The sequence below is a fragment of the Scyliorhinus canicula genome, chromosome 9, assembly GCF_902713615.1.
Source record: "Scyliorhinus canicula chromosome 9, sScyCan1.1, whole genome shotgun sequence".
Taxonomy (NCBI): Eukaryota; Metazoa; Chordata; class Chondrichthyes; order Carcharhiniformes; family Scyliorhinidae; genus Scyliorhinus; species Scyliorhinus canicula.
In genome coordinates, this window is record NC_052154.1 from 179371896 (window position 1) to 179395885 (window position 23990).

Here is a 23990-nt window from a genome sequence, read left to right on the forward strand (position 1 = left end):
CACATCTTTAATAACAGACTCTAAAATCTTACAAATGATCAAAGTCAGGATAACTGGCCTATAATTTCCCCGTCTTCTGCCTACCTCCCTTCTTAAACAGTGATTAGCCACTTTCCAGTCCTCTGGGACTCTTCCTGCCTCCAGTGATTCCTGAAAGATCACCACCAATGCCTCCACAATTTCCTCAGCTATCTCTTTTAGGACCCTGGGGTTTAGTCCATCCGGTCCAGGTGACTAATCCACATTCAGATCTTTCAGTTTCTCCAGAAACTTCTCCTTAGTGATGGCCACTGCACTCACCTCTGCCCCCTGATCCACCTGGAGCTCTGATATCCCACTGGTGTCTTCCACCATGAAGACTGATGCAAAGTAACTATTCAGTTCCTCTGCCATTTCTTTGTTTCCGATTACTACTTCTCCAGCCACGTTTTCCAGTGGTCCAATGTCTATTTTTGCGTCTCACTTACCTTTTATATGTTGAAAGAAATTCTTCCTATCTTCGTTCATATTACTAGCTAACTTGTATTCCTATTTCATCTTCTCTGCCCTTATTGTTTTTTTAGTTGTCCTCTGCTCACTTTTAAATGATTCCTAATCCTCTGGCTTCCCACTAATCCTTGCCACTTTGTATGCTTTTTCTTTTGCTTTTATGCTGTCCCTATTGACTATGAAGTCAATTCTCTCGTCAACCGTGGCGGTCTTGTCCTGCCCTTAACACGTTTCCTCCTCCTTGGGATGAATTTATGCTGAATTTATGTTACCCTTATTTAATTGTAATACCATTACATCTGACTCCAGCTTCTCCCTCTCAAACTGCAGGGTAAATTCTATCATATTGTGCTCACTGCTCTCTAAGGGTTCCTTCACCTTACGATCCCTCATCAAGTCTGCCTCATTACACATCACCAAATCCAGAATTGCCTGTTCTCTAGTGGGGTCTCCACAAGCTGCTCCTAAAAACCATCTCTTAAACATTCCACAAATTCCTAGTCCACGTGCATATTGAAGTCACCCATGATTATTGTGATATTGCCTTTTTTACATGCTTTCTCTATCTCCTGATTTATTTTCTGCCCCACATCCTGGCTACTGCTTGGGGGCCTGCACATAACTCCCATCAGGGTGTTTTTCCCTTTGCGATTCCTCAACTCTACCCACAGAGGTTCTATGCCTTCTGATTCTATATCGCTCCTTGCTATCGATTTAACTTCATTCCTTACTAACAATGCAACCCCGCCCTCTTTGCCCATCTGCCTGTCCTTTTGATAGGTCATATATCCTTGGATAGTTAGATCCCAGCCCTGATCCCCTTGCGGCCACAACATCATACCTGACAATTTCAATGTGCGCGACAAGCCATTTTCCTTGTTCCGTATACTGCGTGCATTAAGGTACAATACCCTCAGTCCTGCATTGACCACCTCCCTTCTCACACTTGTCACCTTTTTTGCTCTGCCTGAGGGTGATGTTCTAATATTTTTGTTCTCTATTTCCCCTTCAGTTAAGACACCTTCTAAGCTAATGCTCTGGTTCCCACCCCCCCTGCCATATTAGTTTAAATCCTCCCAAGTAACACTAGCAAACCTCCCAGCCAGGATATTGGTGCCCCTGGAGTTTAGATGCAACCCGTCCTTCTTGTACAGGTCACACCTGCCCCGGATCCCAGTGGTCCAGAACTCTGAAACCTTCCCTCCTACACAACTGGTTTAGCCATATGTTTAGCTGCACTATCCTCCTATTTCTAGCCTCACTGGCACGTGGCACAGGGAGTAATCTTGAGATTACAACCCTAGGGGTCCTGCTTCTTAGCTTACTGTCTCACTCTGTGAACTCCTTCTGCAGGACCTCATCACTCTTCCTCCTTCCTCCTCTCGGAGAACCTCCCAAGCCCTCCCCACTGGGACCTCTATAAAAGGGAGGCCCACAGGGACTCCTGTAATATGGAGGCCCCTCGTGGGGGTCCCCCGACTACTGGAGTTCTTGTGGGGGATCTCCCTATTACAGGAGTCCCTGTGGGGGGTGTCTCTATTGCAGGGGTCCTCCCATTACATAGGTCTCTGGGGATGTGTGGGTCAGGTCACCCCATGCTTTTATGTAGGGGGCATCCAGGCAATCCTGAGGTGAGGGGATGATGTGCAGTAGTGGGAGGGGGGGGGGGGGGGCGATCGGGGTTGATTTCTGTTTGGGGGGGCGAGGCTGATGTGCGGTGGGGGGGCTGAGGTGCTGTTATGTGGTCGGGGGAGGGGGGCATTCTGGGCCGATTTGCAGTGCACAGGGGGAGGGAGGTGGCCAGCTGAGGGACCTTGCTATCGGGCCGTATGCGCAATATTGCGCCCAATATTCGAATTCCCTGGGAATCTCTTGTATTCCACAATTTGCATGGCATGGAATGTGAGAGATTTCCAGGCAACCTCTTTGAGGAATGGACATATGGAACGCTGAATTGCATCCCGCTATATGACCACAAGGGAATCAGTAAAATAGGGCAATTCAGCTCTGGTGGAAGAACATAGTCTCCAAAACGAAGAGCCCAGTCGAGGATCTCTGATGCACTATGATGGTTTTCAGTTAAAGTCTTTCATGGGTTCAAGTTTGTGCTTCAATGCTTCTTCCTTCAAAGCTTGACAGGGATTTATGTTTCTGACAAGACTGTCTACTCATTTTGTAAGTTCAAGATAATTTCAAATATAGAGTAAAGATGTTGCAGGCACTCACCGGTTTTGCACAATAAAGAAGTCCTTTACTTCAGCAGACAGATTGATTGAGTTCCTTCTTTGTTCAAGGTCTAATCACTTCTGCCTAACTCTCTCAGAAGCAGCCCACAGGAACTAATCACTGGTTGTTGTCAGCCAGAACACTGTCCCTAGCTAACCCAGCCAGCAAACAGAACCAACTTCCTCCAGAGCTGGTTCTTAATATTCTCTCAGCGCCAGTGAGTCTGTATTTGCTGAACAAACCCTGGAACACACTGTGCTGATTAATAGGCTGCCTCAGCTGGAGTCCACTGCTTAAAGCTGCCTTCTGATTATGAGTCCACCCACCAAAAATAATAAAATGAAAAAAAGAAATGAGAACAAAGTGAAATCGAAAGGAAGGACTTTAACACCAGTACGATTTACTGGAGCAGAAATCCATTGTTTATTCCATACTTTGATATGAAATGTTTGCTTCCATGAGAATCAATTGCAAGTGAAGGAGTAAGGATAATAAATTAAGTTTTAGAGACACATGCAACACAAACTATCAATGGTTTTAATTATTTTCTTGGATGGTTTGCTACGCAATGGACACGTCAGCCATATTTGGAGAGTTTGAATCATGATGCAGAGCTCTCTTTCCACCCACCTGGGAAGTGAGATCTGTCATTGTCTGTTTATCGCTGTATCCCACGTTTGTGCACGGTGTTACATTGTTCTCCAATCCACCGTAAAGGTCACCTTGCACTGTCATGTCTCACTTCAGTGGTTTTATTTCAGAGAAGTGAGGTTTTTGTTCCCATTGCTTTATGTGGGATTGTTCCAAATTTAATACCGCCTGAACATACACTCAGGTTAATTCTTCTTTCACTTTTGACCTTTTCTCTTTTCTCCAGTACTCAGCTATCCTTGTCCTTATGCGTTATCTGGGCTTGACGGATCACAAAATTATATTGGTGAAGTTTGTGGTGGAACACACTCATCTAGATTGACAGTGCATCATTACTTTTTATAAATCCTTTCCTGCTTATCCCATATTTCCATTGACAGATATCTTATGTTTTTATTGGTTGGTGACTGATGATGTACATCCTCTGCAAACGACCAGTTGACCAATGGGGACATGACATTTTAGGATTTCAATTGAGACGCAAAGGATTTAACAATTAGTTGCTTTGAGGAGCAATATGCAATATTTCTTATAAAATGCTATTTACCAGATCTGACAGACTAGCCTGGAATTTTCTGTTGCAACAATAGTGGATTGGTCAGCATTCAGCGTAATTGCTGTTTAAAACAAATAGTGCCTTCGAGAATCTGTATGGGCGGTTAAGTATAGAAATTTCTAAAGTTACAGTCGGTTCCTCCATAAGATGCATTGTGCAGTCTTTGAAGATGCAATTAGCATAGAAATCAGTGATTTGACATGAATTTCAACTTTCAATTTTCTATTGTCTCTTTCAAGAAAAAAACATCAGAAAAGTTAAGCCTTATTGATTGAGGTGTAACTTAAATTTTAGCTGTGTATGAGTCATACGCAGCATGGCGGCACAGTGATTAGCACAGTTGCTTCACAGCTCCAGGGTCCCAGGTTCGATTCCCGTTTTGGGTTTGTGCGGAGTCTGCACGTTCTCCCTGTGTCTGCATGGGTTTCCTCTGGATGCTCCGGTTTCCTCCCACAGTCCAAAGATGTGCAGGTTAGATGATTTGGCCATGCTAAATTGCCCTTAGTATCCAAAAAAAGGTTAGGTGTGGTTTCTGGGTTACAGGGATAATGGGGATAGGGTGGAGGCTTGGTCCTTAAGTAGAGTGCTCTTTCCAAGGGCCGGTGCGGACTCAATGGGCTGAATGGCCTCCTTCTGCACTGTGAATTTTATGATAATTATTACTGTTCAAAAAACATTTTGCAAGTCTGGAGTCTAAACCTTTGCATTGATTTTTTTCTCTCATATTATTTTTGTTTTAACCCTTTCTGATGAGGTTCAGGTTCTGCCTTAATCTCCTGTTTATGCCCAAAAGTGAGAATGATAATAAGCAATTTGTACTTCCTGGGTGATCAGTCAATGAGAGTTCTTCAATCTGATTGATTGCTTTGCCTGCCTGTTTATGTCACTGTCCCTGGTCACCAGAGGTCACCTATAGATGTTGACAGAAAGGAATTGATATAATAATAGATGATGTTGGTACTACAGGACCTTCTAAATCAGTGTGCACTTCAAGATCACCAGCAGGCCCCATCTCTTCACTGCTGGCCCCAAAATTCTGGAATAATCCAGGTTATACAGAAGCCATTAATTTATATTTTGCCAAAGATTTTGTTTTTAGTCTTGGGGTAATTGAAAATAACATGAGCAAGGATGGGACCTGTATGTTTAAAGTTCCATTTTGATACCTCTTTCTCAGCTTTGGGCATACAATTTAATCTTATTTGTACAGTATTCAACATCTTTGCATACATTTCTTTTTTCAGTGTTTGCTTTCAGTAGTCATTGCCTCAGGGATTCTCACACCGAAACATTTTCCGTAAGTGATGCCAAAATATTGTACAATATTAAAAATGTCTTTACTGCATCAGCCATGCTTTTCAAGAAATTAAAATATTGGGTTCCTCTGAAATGTTTTGGATTTACAATACGGTCTCCATCACCCGATGCAAATTGATGATAATCTTCACCCTGAATTGTATCAGATTTGAAACAAAATTCAGATTTCAGACCAATCTTTTGTTGCTCCTCAACAATACTGGATGATCCAAGCAACAGCTGGATATTTGTGATGTTTACCGAGCTTCATGCCCAGTGAATGTATTCGCTTGCAAATATCCTTAAGTGCTTTGGCCACGTGTTGGGTTGTGCCACCCCACAAAAGGAGTGCATCATCTTACTGTTAGGTATGAGCCCACGTGTTCTGCCCTTTTGGCAACAGCACTCACGTCTGATGCTTCTGCACAATACAACACCATTTACAATCCTACTCTTCCCTCCCAATGACTGCTGAGCTTCTGTAACACGGAAGCACTGGTTTAGCTCACTCGGCTAAATCGTTGGCTTTTAAAGCAGACCAAGCAGGCCAGCAGCACGGTTCGATTCCTGTACTAGCCGCGCCGGAATGTGGTGACTAGGGGCTTTTCACAGTAACTTCATTGAAGCCTTACTCGTGACAATAAGCGATTTTCATTTCATTTTTCAATTCCTGTCGAGTATTTTCCACACGACTTCTTTATTATGAAGATTAGAAGTTTCAAAATGTTAGGGTGATTTTGAGCCTTCTCTCTCCGTCCATGAGAAACGCTTGCTCAAAATCCAGAATCAAAAAATGAGGTTCTCCCCAGTGTGATTGGAATTTTCAATTTTCACTGCACCCCCCCCCCCCCCCCCCCTCCCCACACACACACACACACACTTTGGTAGAGCAGTACGAAACACGTCACAGAAGCCTGAAAACCTCATATTCATACATTAGCCTGTCATTTTTGAGCACTCGCTCTGGACCATCCCCCTCCTCACTCAAGAGCTCTGTCACTTAACGCAAGGATTGGGAGGTGGTGGCGGGGTGGGTGGGATTGTTGGGGAAATTGTTGTGTTCTCTATTCTGCTTTACTTGGATGGCTCAAATGTTGAATAAAGAACACAAAGCTGTGTTAACGAACAAAACTACAAATTTATCAGACTACTAACTAAGATTCGTTCACATTCCTAAAGTAGGAGGTTATTATATAAAACTATGCTATCTCTAACGTACAGAACTCTCAAGTATACAACTGCTCTCTATGCCTGACTATTTTATCCAGCTCTCTCCTAACTCTGAACTCCTGATCATCTACTCATCTACTAATCTAATCCCAGAATCCCCTCGTCACATGATATTTATATGACTGATCTGTGGTTCCCTCTAGTGGCATGAATCATTATCATTAACTTGTTAACCCTTTACATCCCAGTCAATATGCATATCATTACAGAACATCGGGAGAAATGTGCCAGTAAGACTCACCACGGTCCAGGAGCATAATCCGAGTGGTGTTCGGAGGGACAGGTGTGAGGATGTACCAGTGTTAGATGGGGAGGGGGGGCTGATGTTTAGTGGAGAGGCACTCATCGATGGGAAAGCGCATGGGTGGAGGTCCCAGAGTGGTGGAGGGCGGAGGTTCAATGCTCGGTCAGGAATCTTCACTGCTCACGTTGGTGTTTTTCTCTTTTCAGTGCATTATTCTGGAGAATCATGGCTCCCGTCGAGCTAGCATTTGTACTACTGCCGACATTCCACTTCCTTTATCCGATCCATGCCAAATCATGCCAACTTCTGGTTTAGCACACTGGGCTAAATCGCTGGCTTTTAAAGCAGACCAAGCTGGCCAGCAGCATGGTTCAATTCCCGCACCAGCCTCCCCGAACAGGCGCCGGAATGTGGTGTCTAGTGGCTTTTCACAGTAACTTCACTGAAGCCTACTTGTGACAATAAGCGATTTTATTTCATTTCTTCATCTATCCCCCATGGTACTTTACAGTCTCCATGCTAAGCTATACCCCTGTACCTACCCTCCATGGTCTCTCATACTCTGCAGGCCAGCCCATGCCCTCCACTCATCTCCATGGCCTTCTCTTGCCCTAATGCCAACTATGTGTCAACTCATGACCCTCCATTCACGCCTGTACCTGCCATAGCAACTCACCCAGTATCCATCATGAACAGACATCAGGAAACAAGCTGAGATGAAATAAAATGAACTGTCGATTTTAGTCTTCATTAAATACTCTCATTATTACTCTAATTAAATGCATTCATTATAAAAGCACATCAAACACATTTAAACACCCTTAATCCATTGTAAAAACAAACATTTGTATTCATAACCCCATGTCAAATTCTTTGCTGACATCTTGGAGCTGTCAATCAAACTGTGAACTTACAGCTCACCACTACAAAATTGATAGGTTATGGACACAGCCAAACAGTATTAATGCTGCATCACTGGCGTCACGTCATCAAAAAACAAACTCGAAATTGCAAGCGCAGATGTTTTTCAACTCAAACACAGTCAGGCAGTTTTTTCTCAAAATTGAGCGAGCAAAGGGATTCAGATAACTTGACAGCCTGAGAGCTACACAGACCTCATCCCGCTTCATAAAATTGTATACCATAGATCATGAGGAGACCATTCGGCCCATCGAGTCTGCACCGACCCACTCAAGTCCTCACTTCCACCCTGTCCCCGTAACCCAATAGCCCCTCCTAACATTTTTGGTCATTAAGGGCAATTTATTATGGCCAATCCATCTAACCTGTAGGTCTTTGGACTGTGGGAGGAAACCGGAGCACCCGGAGCAAACCCACGCAGACACTGGGAGAATGTGCAGACACCGCACAGACAGTGACCCAACGGGGATTTGAACCTGGGATCCTGGCGCTGTGAAGCCACAGTGCTATCCACTTGTGCTACCGTGCTGCCCATACCTTCTCTAAAAATTTATAATTCAGATACTGCGGGGAGAAGGCCCAACCTCTGTCGAAAATGGGATCTGTTTGAACTCAGCACAAAACCACACATTGCTCTTTGACTGTGAAACAGACTCTGTGTCGGGATTGCCGATTCATCAAACATACTTGTGTGTCTGTCTATCGGTGAACTTCTGGGGGGCATCCCATTAATATCCTCATCTGAGTCCTCTGCAGAAGACTTCATCTGCAATTTTGCCCTCTGGTAAGATGGCACATGCTTTATGCTTTCCCCTGTCTTGGTTGCAGCCCACTTCTGCCCAGTGATTAATGATGTACCAAATCTGGATCTCTACTACCCGTTCAAATATCTACAGTGTCATCATCTGAGATGGTGGCTGCAAGTGTCAGATCAAGTGACAGGACTTCCTCAATGTACTAGTGAAGTTGTTCTCACCCTTCACGGTGGGGCTATAGTCATTGTCCATGTAGAAAATCCTGGGTACCTGAAAGCTAAAATGCAGAAGAGGATGGCTGGGGTGAGAATCATAGACCCTGCACATTTTTGGACTGTGGGCCAAAATTGGAGCACCCAGAGGGAACCCATGCAGACACTGGGAGAACATGCAGACTCTGCACAGACCGTGACCAAGCCAGGAATCGAACCTGGGAGCCTGGAGCTGTGAAGCAACTATGCTAACCATGAGGAAGGGAGGTGTAGAGTGGAAAGAAATAGGTCCATGGCCACACCATCTTCACCTTAAACTTAATATCGCACAGCACAATGAGAATTAAGTGGATTTAAAAAGTGAAGCTGCCAGGAACATACCATAATCTTTCATGTTCTATTTTATAATTATATTCTTTTAAGGTAAAATGGGGTGGTCATGTGACCTTTTCTGAAGCCGGCTTGCTAATAGGCCTGGAGCAGTTAAAATTCAAGGGAGGCTAAAGCAATGTTACTGAGGCAATTTCTAAGGTGTTCATGATTGGGGACAATGGCACTAGTCTGAGTTCATAATGGGTAAACTCTGAGCCTTCCAAAGTGCCCAATTATTCTAAGATGAAAGAGAGTTGGGAGTCAAGAATAGGTATACCACATTCCTACCCTGATGCAAGGTTAGCATGTATCACATTGCTGTGGGGAAGAGTGCAGAGGAAGCTATTTTGAGATCAGGTTACAGGCTTCCCTATAGTTCAAAGTGTCGCAGACAGACAGCAATTTTATGTTGTCATCGGAGAGAGGAGATTGGTCCAGTAGTGTGTAGGGGATGTTTTCTAAAGATACATTCACTGACCTGAATCACAACTGTGCTTTCACTGAACCCTTAGTGGCACCCTAAGTCAGGGCCAGATTCAGGAAATTCACCTCAACAGCCACGTACTCCCCTTCGCTTTGCACTTTACAGGGTTGTGCCTTGAGAGCCTCCTGTGACCCTGAATAAACATGGCCTCTCTCCTCCTTGTGGCCTCGGGATCCCTCTCATAGAATCATAGAATTTAAAATGCAGAAGGAGGCCATTCGGCCCATCGAGTCTGCACTGGCCCTTGGAAAGAGCACCCACTTAAGCCCGCATGTCCGCCCTATCGCTGTAACCCCACTGAACCTTTTTGGACCCTAAGGGCAATTTAACAGGGCAATTCACCTGACCTGCACATCTTTGGACTGTGGGAGGAAATCGGAGCACCCGGAGGAAACACATGCAGCCGCGGGGAGAATGTGCAGACTCCACACAGACAGTGACCCAACCTGGGACCCTGGAGCTGAGAATAACATTGCTAACCACAGCCCTCTCGCTGGGCTGTTGCTCCATTGCCAATTTTCCTACTTACAGCAGAGCCTTTCTGATGTTGTTCCATCAACTCCTGCAACCTGGGCATCCCCTCACTTGAAGAGGGGCAGGATACGGTGAAGGTGAGTGGAAATGCATACAAGCTATGCCTGTACCTGGGCTCCCCTGTTGAGCATACAGTCAGTCAGAAGCGCATTTCAATTTGGGCTATAAGCGACAATCGTGATGAACAGGTAGCATTGCAATTTGCATTTTCCCCACCTTTACTGGATATATTGCCGTGGCCACTAACAGGACTTATCAGGCTATTCCACCTTTCAGGCGACAGCCATGAATGTAAATTAGTCAGTCAGAGCTCAAATAAATATTAAAAGATAAAACTTAGGATTTGAATTGTGACAGAGCCTTCATTAATCACAACTGCCTATTATTAGACATGTACTTCTAAGCTCAAGAAACTCAAGTGTGACTCAACCAATAAATCATCGCTGTCCTGATGGAACAGCGCATTTATCCGATGAGTGGGTTGTACACTCCATGAAATACTAGGATTGACACCCGGTTGCAGCTGAGCGAGCTGGTCTCAGGGGAAATGGCAGAATTGGTCGCAAATTCTTTGCCTGAGTGAGTGAGTCAGGCAAGCGCAGGGACATAATTGCAGGAACAAAGGAAACTCAACTGGCCAATTAATCTTCTATCAATTAACCTCAATCATTAAAAAGTGATGAAAGGAGCCATCAACAGTGTCAGAAAGCGCACTGACTCACCAACAACCTGCTCGGCAATATCCAATTTGGGTTTTACCAGGCCTCAATGCTCCAGCTCCAGGCCTCAATGCATTCTTTCTCGAAACAAGGACTCTTGAACAGAATTCCAAAGGTGAAGTGAGGTGAGTTTCTGCAGTTAACAGATGTGTGACTTCAAGTAGATCCCAGTAAGACTGAAACCAATGGGAATGAGCAGGACAACACTCCAGTGACTGTAATCACATCTGGCAGAAAGGAAGATCCTTACATAGAACATAGAACAGTACAGCACAGTACAGGTCGATCATTTGTGCCAACCATTTATCCTAATCTAAGATCAGCTTAACCTACACACCTTCAATTTACTGCTGTCCATGTGCCTGTCCAGGAGTCGCTTAAAAGTTCCTAATGACTCTGACTCCACCACCTCCGCTGGCAGTGCATTCCACCCACTCACCAGTCTCTGTGTAAAGAACCTACCCTGACATCTCCCTATACCTTCCTCCAATCACCTTAAAATTATGTCCCCTCATGACAGCCATTTCCACCCTGGAGAAAAGTCTATAGCTATCCACTCTATTTGTGCTTCTCATCACCTTGTACACCTCTATCAAGTCACCTCTTTTCCTTCTTCGCTCCAGTGAGAAAAGCCTTCGCTCCCTCAATCTTTCTTCAGAAGACATGCCCCCCCAGTCCAGGCAGCATCCTGGTAAATCTCCTCTGTACCCTCTCCAAAGCATCCACATCCTTCCTATAATGAGGCGACCAGAACTAGACACAATATTCCAAGTGTGGTCTAACTAGGTTTTTAGAAAACTGCAGCAAATCCTCACGGCTTTTAAACTCAGTCCCCCTGTTAATGAAAGTCAACACACCATACGCCTTCTTAACAACCTTATCAACCTGGGTGGCAACTCGAAGTTGTTCCTGGAGACCAATCCTCCTTGAGCCAAGGTCCGCAGTCCAAATGTCTTCAGCTACCTGATCAATGATTTTTGCTCTATTGTTTTTGTCAGTTGTGGGACGACAGCCAGTGATGTCTACTTCCAACCTGGAAGAAATACTTTTTAATTCTGTGAGGGCTTTTTAAAAAATTCTGTGCGTTTTCTTTTCTGAACTCATCAATGTATATCGCTTATTATAACAACATCCCGATTTATTCGATAAGCTCATCTGAAAAATAGGGAAATGACTTTGAAGAATTAGAAACACAAAAATTTGTTCTGGAGAAGATTATCCTTTCATTGCTGGACATAACATTTCAAAAGCAAAGTTCTCTACTGAGAAGATGGTGGGCACCTCCAGGGAAATACTGGACATTGCATCTAATTTAAGTGTGTAATAGGGACAAAATGATCCCTAAATTTAGGACCCAGTGACCTAAGGGTCCCTGGAAAATAGCCAAGCTGAATCTTGAGTGGAGTCACATTTCAGGCATCCAGGTCAGCTGCCCAAATCAGCTAGAAGGGCCCTGAGCATGAGAATGACAATGTTATTTATAAGAGGGTATTTTATCATGGAGATAGATGGCATCTCAATGCGTGATTTTTAAAATTTATTTTTTATTCATTTCCGGGATGTGGGCATTACTAAGAGCTGGTTTAGCTCAGTGGTTTGTGATGCAGAACAAGGCCAGCAGCACGGGTTCAATTCCCGTACCAGCTTCTCTCTCTGTGTACCCGAACAAGTGTCGGAATGTGGCTACTGGTGGCTTTTCACAGTAACTTCATTGCAGTGTTAATGGAAACCTACTTGTGACAATAAAAAGATATTTGTTGCCCATCCCTAGTTGCCCTTCAGAAGGTGGTGGTGAGTTGCCTTCTTGAACCATGATGTAGCAATGCCGATGTTGGACTGGGATGGGCACAGCAAGAAGTCTCACAACACCAGGTTAAAGTGCAACAGGTTTATTTGGAATCACTAGCTTTCGGAGCGTAGCTCCTTATCACATGAGTGAAGGTCACTCACCTGATGAAGGCGCTATGCTTCGAAAGCTAGTGATTCCAAATAAACCTGTTGGACTTTAACTTGGTGTTGTAAGACTTCTTCTTGAATCCCTGCAGTCCTTGAGGTGTTGGGTAGTGGTTGAATACAACAGTCCATCATTCGAACCTGCCTCCTATCCATTGACTCCATCTACACCTCCTGCTGCCTGGGCAAAGCGTGCAGCATAATCAAAGATCCCTCCCACCCGGCTTACTCACTCTTCCAACTTCTTCCATCGGGCAGGAGATACAGAAGTCTGAGAACACGCACGAACAGACTCAAAAACAGCTTCTTTCCCGCTGTTACCAGACTCCTCAATGACCCTCTTATGGACTGACCTCATTAACACTACTCCCCTGTATGCTTCAGCCGAAACCGGTGCTTACGTAGTTACATTGTATACCTTGTGTTGCCCGATTATGTATTTTCTTTTTATGTATTTTCTTTTATTTCTTTTTCTTTTCATGTACTTAATGATCTGTTGAGCTGTTCGCAGAAAAATACTTTTCACTGTACCTCGGTACACATGACAATAAACAAATCCAATCCAATCCAACTGAATGGGTTGCTAGGCCATTTGAGAGAGCATTTAAGAGTCAACCACATTGTGGTGGGTCTGGAGTCACATATAGGGCAGACCAGGTAAGGATGGTAGATTTCCTTCCCCAAAGGACATTAGACACCAGATGGGTTTTAGCGACAATCGACAATGGTTTCATGGTCATTATTGGACTTTTCATTCCAGATATTTTATTGAGTTTAAATTCCATCACCTGCCGAGGTGGGATTTAAACCCTGGTCCCCAGATAATTATCCTGGGTCTCTGGATTACTAGTCCAGCGGCAATACCATTAACAATATGTAAGTAAGGGCAGCACGGTGGCACAGTGGTTAGCATTGCTGCCTACGGCGCTGAGGACCTGGGTTTGAATCCCGGCCCTGGGTCACTATCCATGTGGAGTTTGCACATTCTCCCCGTGTCTGTGTGGGTTTCACCCCCACAACCCAAAGATGTGCAGGGTAGGCGGATTGGCCACGCTAAATTGCCCCTTAATTGGAAAAAATTATTGGGTAGTCTAAAAAAAAATTTAAAGTATAAAAAAAAACAATATGTAAGTAGCGATTCAGGCTAAATTAATGATAACATTCAAAATCAGTACTTGATAATGGCCTAAAGAAGAATACTTTAAAAGATCCTGCAGGAAAAGGAATTCGGAAGCCGAGGTTAATTTGGGGAAAAAACAAGAAAATTGTATTGTGTAAAGTCAGTCATGAGATGAGCCAGAACAGTCTAAATGGCCTCTTCCTGTGCTAAAATAGTGACTGTTTTATGAATGAATTGCTGTAATTTGTATTGTTCAAGTTTGAACACCCTCAGTGTAGATGAAAGTGCAACTCTGTCAAATGCTGGAACTTCCGGAAATTGTCCTTTGGAAGTGCATGATTTATATCTTTTAGCACTCCTTCTCCCATTGTAATATGGAGTTCAATCCTATTGCAGTGCAAATCATTGCATGAAGTGCTTTGAATTATTTTGTGATCAAAGGCAGGATTAAAAGAAAAACATTATTCCAAAATCAGGGGTCCAACAAATGCCTGACCCATTGATTTCTTGCGCAACTGCTCCTGCATGCCTGTGCTGTTACCCAGTTCAAAGTCTTGGCCCTCTATGAGGTGACAGGCCATAGAATATACTCACCCAAATATAAGGCCTATAATTAAATGCAATGCAAATATGCCATCTGACGTGCTTTCCATAATTTTCTCTGAGAGAGACATCTGTTTATCCCTTTAATTGATTGTCCAAGTTCAGATGCTAGTTTAAAACAAAAAGGTTTTTAAAACTGTTGGCTTATACTGTGGCTGGCCGAAGACCTGCTTGAAGCAGAATCCCCATGCCCTCCAGAATGAGCAGGGATGAGCATAATCTTCCCCAGCAGGGAAGATTAATTAAATGACCCTGACACTGGAAAATTGGTCAGTGCTTCACCTTGTGGCAAGCAGAAGTTCCGCTCCCCCAGGGTGGCATGTGGCACAGTGGTTAACACTGGGACTACAGCGCTGAGGACCCCAGTTTCAATCCCGGCCCCTTGGTCACTGTCCGTGTGGAGTTTGCACATTCTCCCCGTGTCTGCGTGGGTTTCACCCCCACAACCCAGAGATGTGCAGGTTATGTGGACTGGCCCCCCAAAATGCCCCTTAATTGAAAAAAAAAATTGGGTCCTCTAAATTTAAAAAAAGAAGAAAAGAAGTCCCACTTCCCCACCACCACCTCCAATCTGCCCCACCCCTGCAATCCTTGCTGATGTGATGGGTGAGGGGATGAAGTTTTCAGACCTTCATGCCCTTCCCTTCGTAAAGTATGTAATAATAATAATCTTTTGTTGTCACAAGTATGAAGTTACTGTGAAAAGCCCCGAGTCGCCACATTCCGACACCTTTTCGGATAAGCCGGTATGGGTGTTGAACCCACGCTGCTGGCCTTGTTCTGCATAACAAACCAGCTGTCTAACCCACTGAGCTAAGCAGAGAATGGAGTTATGGATTGATTTGACAAATATCCTTTCATGACAATAACCACCTTTATACCAGCCAAGAAGCCCACCATCATATCGCTGCCAAAGAAGAACCAGGCAACGTGCCTCAATGACTATCATCCGGTGGCCTTGACAGCGATCATAATGAAGTGCTTCGAGAGGTTGGTCATACAGCACATCAACTCCATACTCCCAGATTGCCTAGATCCACAGCAATTTGCATACCGCTGCAACCGGTCCACAGCAGACACCGCCTCCCTGGCCCTACACTCTTCCCTGGAGCATCTCGACAACAAGAATTCCTACATTAGACTGCTATTTATTGATTACAGATCCGCCTTCAACATCATAATCCCAGCCAAGCTCACATCAAAGCTTCAAAACCTAGGACTTGGCTCCTCACTCTGCAACTGGATCCTCGACTTTCTGACACATAGACCAAAATCAGTAAGGATAAACAACAACACCTCCTCCACATTAGTCCTCAATACCTATCCACTATCCACTGGAGGAAGCTAAGGGACAGTACTATAAATTGCACTGGCTTTTGGGCTCGGAGAGGAGTTTAGACTGGAGTTGAAGGAAATAAGATTCATACTGTACTGCAGACTTAGTTAAGATATTATAGTTATCTTACTAGATAGAGATAGTGTTAGTGAGTGCAGTTTAATTCTTACATGTATGTTTGCTATTCAGAATAAGTGTCAAACTCAAATTTAGTAGTGCAAGGCTGCGTTCTCAGCCCCCAAATATACTCCCCTACACACTCGACTGCATGGCAAAATTTGGCTCCAACTCCATCTCCAAGTTTGCTGTTGACACAACCGCAGTGGTTCGGATCTCAAACGACAATGAGTCAGAATACAGGAGGCAGATAGAGAACCGAGTGGAGATGTGTAAAGACAACAAACTCTCCCTCAATGTCAGCAAAATGAAAGAGCTGGTCATTGACTTCACGAAGCAAAGTATCATCCACGCCCCTATCTGCATCAATGGCGCCGAGGTGGAGATGGTCGACAGCTTCAAATTCCTCGGCGTGCGCATCACCAACTATCTGTCCTGGTCCAACCACAAAGACGCTACGACCAAGAAAGCAGAACAGCGCCTATACTTTCTCATGAAACTAAGGAAATTCAGCATGTCCACATTAACTCTTACCAACTTTTACAGATGCACCATAGAAAGCTTTCTATCTGGCTGCATCACAGCCTGGTTTGGCAACTGCTCGGCCCAAGCCCGTAAGAAACTAGAGAGTCGTGAACACCGCCTGTGACATTATATAAATGTATAGCATGTAAAGAGTTAATGTTATGTTAAGCCTATCCACTAGAGGGAGCTAAGGAACAGTACTATAAATTGCACTGGCTCTTGGGCTTGGGGAGGAGTTTAGACTAGAGCTGAAGGAAATACGATTCATACTGTATTGCAGACTTAGTTAAGATATAATAGTTATAATTACTAGATAGAGGTAGTGTTAATGACTGCAGTTTAATTCTTACATGTATATTTGCTAATCAGAATAAGTGTCAAACACAAATTTAGTAGTGTTAATAAAATTAGTTTAGTTCTTCAAAAGAGCTTTGTGTATCTTTGTGATCACTACTCCTTCCATCCTGGAAACCTCTCACAAAGATTACCACACCACCCAGTCCATCAGACAAACCCGCCTCCCATCCATTGACTGTCTACACCTCCTGCTGCCTTGGGAAAGCGGGCAGCATAATCAAAGACCCCTCCCACCCGGCTTACTCACTCTTCCAACTTCTTCCATAGGGCAGGAGATATAAAAGTCTGAGAACACGCACTAACAGAATCAAAAACAGCTTCTTCCCCACTGTTATAGACTCCTAAACAAACTTTTTATGGACTGAACTGATCTCTTCACGCATCTTCTCTACTGAGTAGTACTATACCCCTGTATGCTTCATCCGATGCCTGTGTCTATGTATTTACATTGCGTATTTCATGTTTGCCCTACTATGTATTTTCTTTTCATGTATGGAATGATCTGTCTGGACTGTACGCAGAACACTACTTTTCACTGTGCCTCGGTACTCGTGACAATAAACAAATCCAATCCAATCCAATCCTAAAGTGACTTTCCTTTTATTGTTTCAAGGGGTTTTGGGTGTCACTGGCAAAGGCCAGCATTTTGTGCCTATCCCTAATTGCCCTTGAATTGAGTGACATGCTGGGTCATTTTAGAGCGACAGTGAAGAGGAAATCACATTGCTGTGGGTCTGGAATCACGTGTATGCCAGACCAGGTAAGAATGACATTTGTCCATCAAACCCCTTCAAATTCCATAGAATCCTTACAGTGAAGGAGGCCATTCAGCCCATCCTATCTGCACCGTCCGTCTGAAAGTGGACACGAGTTAGGCCCACTCCCCACCTAACCTGCACATCTTTGGACACCTAAGAGGCAATTTTAGCATGTCTGATCTACCTGACCTGCACATCTTTGGACTCTGGGAGGAAACCTGGACACCCAAAGGAAACCCACCCAGGCATAGGGAGAACGTGAAAACTCTACACACACAGTCACCCAAGGCAGGAATTGAACCCGAGCCCCTGCCGTTGTGAAGCAGCAGTGCTAACCACTGTGACACCTTCCTTCCTTAAAGGACATTAATGAACCAGCTGGGCTTTTACATCAATCGATGATAGTTCCATGATCATCATTACTGAAACTGGCTTCACATCCAAGATTTGATTAGTCAAATTTAATTCCACCAGCTGTCTGTACCTATGTCCCCAGAATATTAACTTAGGCCTTTATACTGTATTATTAGTCCAGTGACAGCACCACCATCTCATATATTCGTATATGACAAGTAGCTCTTACTGGCTCCTTTAAGCCCTCCAAAGAGGAAGGGTCACCTACACCCACTGGGCCAAATGATCCCACAGGATGTCAAGCCCAGAATTCTGCACCCTCTGGGATGTTATAGATTTGGGTTTGTTTCCTACACCTTGTGAACCAGGGACAGGAATGATACCAGCAAAGCCAATGTATACTTAATTCCTGGTACAGCTTTCCAGCTCTACACCACAAATCCTAAATGGTAACTTTGCACTTAACTCTATCTGGCTTTGGAGTATCCTTGTAAATCATATTCCTCTATTCAGTATTGCTCAATGTGAAATAAACAAGATGCAGTACTAATGGGGACCTCTAACGAGACAATTAGTCTGTACTTTGCTGCAATTATAGAATCGTAGGATCCCTACAGTGCAGAGAGATGCTAACCAGCCCATCAAGTCTGCACCGACCCTCTGAAAGAGCGCTCTACCTTGGCCCACTCCCCTACCCTATCCCACTAACTCCACGCATTGACCACGGCCGATCCACCTAACCTGCACATCTTTGGACTGTGGAAGGAAACCGGAGCCCCCGGACAAAATCCACGCAGACGCAGGAAGAATGTGCAAACTCCACACAATCACCCAAGGCTGGAATTGAAAAGGGTCCCTGGTGCTGTGAGGCAGCAGTGGTAACCACTGTGCCACTGATTCTTAGGATCTCTTCTAATCAGAACTGGATTGAGGGAAATTATTAAATGCGTTTCTGAGACTAAGTGTTGCCACCAACGCAGAATCTGTGGACTTTTACAACAGAAAAGCCTGCACCGCACCTGGACCGATTCTGCTACCACTGAGGGGCTAGCACCAGTGCTGGGTGGAACACAATCGATTCCAATGTAAAATGGTTCAGGATTCGTCGGGTCCGTGATCGACACTTGGGAGGCTGACAAGCTGCAGCCGCGCATACACATTACACTCCTCACACACACTCATCCCAGCCAACAAGATGGCACTGGTTATGCTGGAATGTGCCCGTACACTGATGGGTCAGCTGGGGCCAGAGGGCACCCAGGCGGGTGGTCTGGAGGATACGTATATGATCTGTGGCACTCAGTTCAAAGTGGGCTGTTAGCGGTGTGTGCAGCTGCATGGCTGCCTTGCCAGCTACGGCAATGGTGTTCCTTGTCCATATCCCCCGGCCCTGCCAGAAGCCTTTCGGCTAGCGGCACAACTGTCAGCAAACTATGGTGATGTTGGACACCTTCCGTACCCCCCTCTCTCTCCCTCAGCAGCCGCCACTCTGGTTTCATGATTTTTAAAAGCACAAGTGAACCGCGCTATCGGGAACTCGGCCAATCGGAGGCAGAGAATTGTGGAGGTCCTGGAGAATACCGGGCCCGCTAATGGCATGCAAATGTTGCCTACTGTATGTACATTCCAGAATACATTGGCGGCCGCTGTCGAGGTGCTGGAGCATTGCGATTTGGTGTCAAATCAGCACGTGCCGCGATTTCAGCATCGGAACCAATTCTCCACCCAAATGCTTTTCTCGATTTCGGCTTCAGCTAATGGGGAATCCTGCCCCAATATTTGTTTGCTAAAGGGAAATCATGAGAACTAATCAGGGAGGATAAGAATGAAACTGAGAGTATTGAACTTTAGGTTAGGATCAATATTCCGACTGGACTGAAAGTAAGAAATGGTCCAGCTGAGTTTGTAAGTGTACAGTTTGAGAGCAGTGGTCATTATAATAAGAGCAAGTGAAATTACTGAAGAAACTACTCTTGCATATAACTGAGTGTCTTATTTGGGGACGGAGAAGGTTATATTATGTTACTCTGCCTCAGCATTGAGTCTGTAACTGAGAAGGTGCAATCTGACCAACAGGCCTTCCCGTACCAGCCTCCCCGGACAGGTGCCGGAAGGTGGCGACTAGGGGCTTTTCACAGTAACTTAATTGAAGCCTACTCGTGACAATAAGCGATTTTCATTTCATTTTTCACAGGCCTTACAGGAAAGAGCATTAATAGAAGCTACCTTGCTACTGGAGGGTTTTCTTTAACTTTTAAACCACAGCATCATCCCAGGCACCCAAATGGGTATAGTAAAATTGTGCTTCTGTTACTGGATGTGTAACCCACTGGAATTCGACCATCACTGTCTCTAAATTTTAAACCAGTGACCTTGATGCTGTCAGGCATTCATAAAAACTCAACTGGTTCAAAATGCACTTCAAAGGGGAAAAATATCTATCCTTACTCAGCCCTAAACCATTTATGATCCTCGTCACACACCAAGACAGTTAGCTCTTAATTGTCCCTGAAGTGGATGACAAGTTGCTATTTTATGGAATGTTAATAAATATGCCCCTTATCAGCAATGAACATATCTCGATGATGATCAAAAGAAATTCACAGAAGTCAACTGATTATACAATAAAGAGATAAAGGCCTACTTTGCTGCCATCAATCTTGTAATCCTTCTGAATTGTGGATATTTCAGAAATGGATTCAGCCATACTACTGTAGACATAAATGACGGGGCAGTCTTCTCATTTGCATACTATTGTGGGGCTCCTGCCGAGCACTGGGTTCCTATTCCCAGGTGCTCTAGAAGATGAATTTGAGTAAATCCCTCATAGAATCAAAAGTAATCGGATCAGGAGTACACCATTCGACCCATTGAGCCAACGCTTCACTAGGTTTATGCCTGATCTGATTATGGCCTTACCTCCAGTCCCCTATCTGTCCACCATAATTATTGACTTCCTTGTAGGCCAAGTCTGCCTTGAATATATTCACTGACTGTCGTGGGAATGTCACTTTAAGACATGTTTGACTTCTCAAGTGGCTACAGTGATGTCAGTTTGGGTGGCGCTGGGCTCTGGCTCTGCTTTTACTTTTCGTTTTGAGCTGGAAGCTGTTTCTGGCTCTCAGTTTTAGTTTCATTTTCAGTTTGAGAGCTGTATTCAAACCAAGGATGTGTATTTTGGCCTCTCGCTCTGCATCAAAAAGCATGTCTCCAGATCACTTGATGATTTCAAAGTAATACCTGTTTTGTGTAAGGAATGCAAACCTACTGGTTTTGTAGGAAAAACACCTTTTTGGCTTATGGATGTTGTTAGGAAATTACTAAGGGTTACCTATAGAGTACTGTACCTTTGGAGGGGTTATCAATGTTGGTCATTGATAAGATGTTTACTGTGTGTTTATAAAATGTTAACTGGATTCATAGAATAAACATTGGGTGGAATTCTCCCCCCCCCCCCCACGTCGGGTGGGAGAATCGCCAGGGCGCCGAGCGAGTCCCGCCACACCACCCCGGTACCCGCACGCGATTCTCCCACCCCCCCAAACCGGCGAGATTCACGGCTGGCCGCTGGGAGAATCGATGCTCACTGTTTGTAACGGGCGAGCGACGATTCTCCGGCCCGGGTGGGCCGAGCGACCTGCCCAACACGACAGGTTCCCGCCGGCGCCGTCCACACCTGGTTGCTGCTGGCGGGAACAGCGCGGGATTGCTGGGGGGGGGGTGGCCTGTGGGAGGGGGAGGAGGTATCCTGCACCGGGGGGGGCCTCAAAAGGGGTCTGGCCTGCGATCAGTACCCACCGATCGGTGGGCCAGCTTCTCTGAAGGAGGACCTCCTTTCCTCCGCCACCCCGCAAGATCCATCCGACATCTTCTTGCGGGGCGGCCGTGGGGAGGACGGCAACCGCGCATGTTGCGGTTGGCGCCGGCCAACCTGCACTTGCGCGAGTGACGTAATTTACGCGGCACCGCTTTTATGCGCTGTCAACACCCGGTGCGCGAAATGACACGGCGCCGCTCCTAGCCCCCCGGGGGTGGGAGAATAGGGGGCAGGGAGCGGCCTCCGATGCCGGAGTGAAACACTCCGGTTTTCACTTCGGCGTCGGGACTTAGTCTCCCGAAGGGGGAAGTGCACCCATTGTTTTTGTTTAAAAATACTTCGATCTCTGTTGCATAACACTTGGAAAGTGGGCCCTTGTGCGCCCCATAACCAAAATCTATTAACAGTTATGGGTCAGATAAACTCCATGATATACTTTGGTGTTCTCTAAACCCTGGCACATAATACTGACCCAACCTTCTCTCTCTGGAAGGGAATTACAAAGACTAATGACCCTCTGAGATAATTTCTCCTCATCGCTATCTTAAATGGGAGACCCATTATTTTTAAATAATAATGATTAATATTCATTATTATTGTCATAAGTAGGCTTACATTAACACTGCAATGAAATGACTGTTAAAATCTTCTAGTCACCACATTCCGGCGCATGTGCGGGTACACAGAGGGAGAATTCAGAATGTCCAATTTACCTAACCGCACATCTCTCAGGACATGTGGGAGGAAACCGGAGCACCCGGAGGAAACCCACGCAGACACGGGGAGAACGCGCAGACTCCGCACAGACAGTGACCCAAGCGGGAATCGAACCTGGGACCCTGGTGCTGTGAAACAACAGTGATAACCACTACGCTTAGGGCTGCGGGGAGAAACTGGAGTGTCTGACGGAAACCTACGCAGGCACGAGGAGAAAGTGGAAACGCCACACAGTCATCTGGTGTCAGAATCAAACCCGAGTTCCTGGCGCTGTGATGCAGCAGTGCTAACCATTGTGCACTGTGCTGCCTTACATGACCAAGTAACACGAATAAATTTGCCAAAACGTGATTTTCTTTCCACAAACCTGTTGCTCTTTCTTTATCTAAATCACAGTGTGTGCTTAACCTGTATATGGTGGACAAATGATCACGCAAGTTGTTTAGTACAATAATAGTTTATTAACATACACAAGGTTATTTACTTAATCACACATTCATCCACATTGAAGTATAAACTAATACACTTAAACGACCTTAACTTAACTTTCAGGAGGCAGGCAAATGCAGAATAGATAAGGCCTTATCTGATATCTGGTAGTCTGGCAGAGTAGATAAGGCCTTATCAGATATATGGTAGTCTGGAGTTCTTGTAGATAGTCGGCTGTTTCCTCGGTGCTGGTCCCTCTGTGGATGGCACGGACGGTGTTCTTCTTGACTGGTGGTGAATTCACTGGTAATATTTGCAGTTTTCTTATTTACCGGAACCTTTCCGGAATCCAGTGAATTTTGGAAGATTGCAGCTAATACATTCACTATCTCTGCAGCCACTTCCTTTAAGAGCCGATGAGTTGGACCAACAGTTCCAGGGGACTTGTCAGCCTTTAATCCCTTTTGTTTGCTGTTGGTGCTGCCGTCGAGAGAGCGAGTGGTGGCTTGCGCAGTACCTTTTATTCTTCTAGCTTTCGGGCCCTTTTGGGCGGTCCCAGGTGACGGTCCAATGGATCGATAGGGTCTCGATCACCCTGAACGATCCTGACCATTTGGGGGCGGAAAACCTTGATGGCTGGGCGGATACCGGTCGGCCATGGCCGTTAGTGTGCGAGGCATGCAGGCCTTCCCAAATAAGAAAAGCAGGCGCCGCTGAATCTACCACTTATTGTCAGTTTCTACCTGGAGCCCATTGTCCCTGGAAGACCTTTTAATGGCCTTTCTCCTGTTTCTGCATAAGTCTGAGCTGCAGTTTTGTATATTTTCAATTCAATTCTGTGTTCAAGCTCTTCCAAATTTCCCAGCATTCTTTGCCGATGGCCATTTCCGATGGCCACAAAGCCATACTGACTCTGCTTGATTTGTATTTAGATTTTCCAAAAGTTCGATGATTACTTCCATAATAATGGGTTCTGGCATTTTCCCAATGGCAAATACACCAACTGACCTTGAGTTTCCTGCTTCATGTCTCCCTCCTTTCTTGAATAGAAACTGTACTGTCATGCGTAACTGTCAAGAGAATGTCACTTTAAGAAATGTCTGTCTGCTCATGTTACTACAGTGATGTCAGAGTGTGGGTGGAGCTGAGCTCTGGCTCTGCTTTTTAGTTTCACTTTGAGAAAAGTTTGGGTGTGTGTGTTTTTCTGGTTTCGTA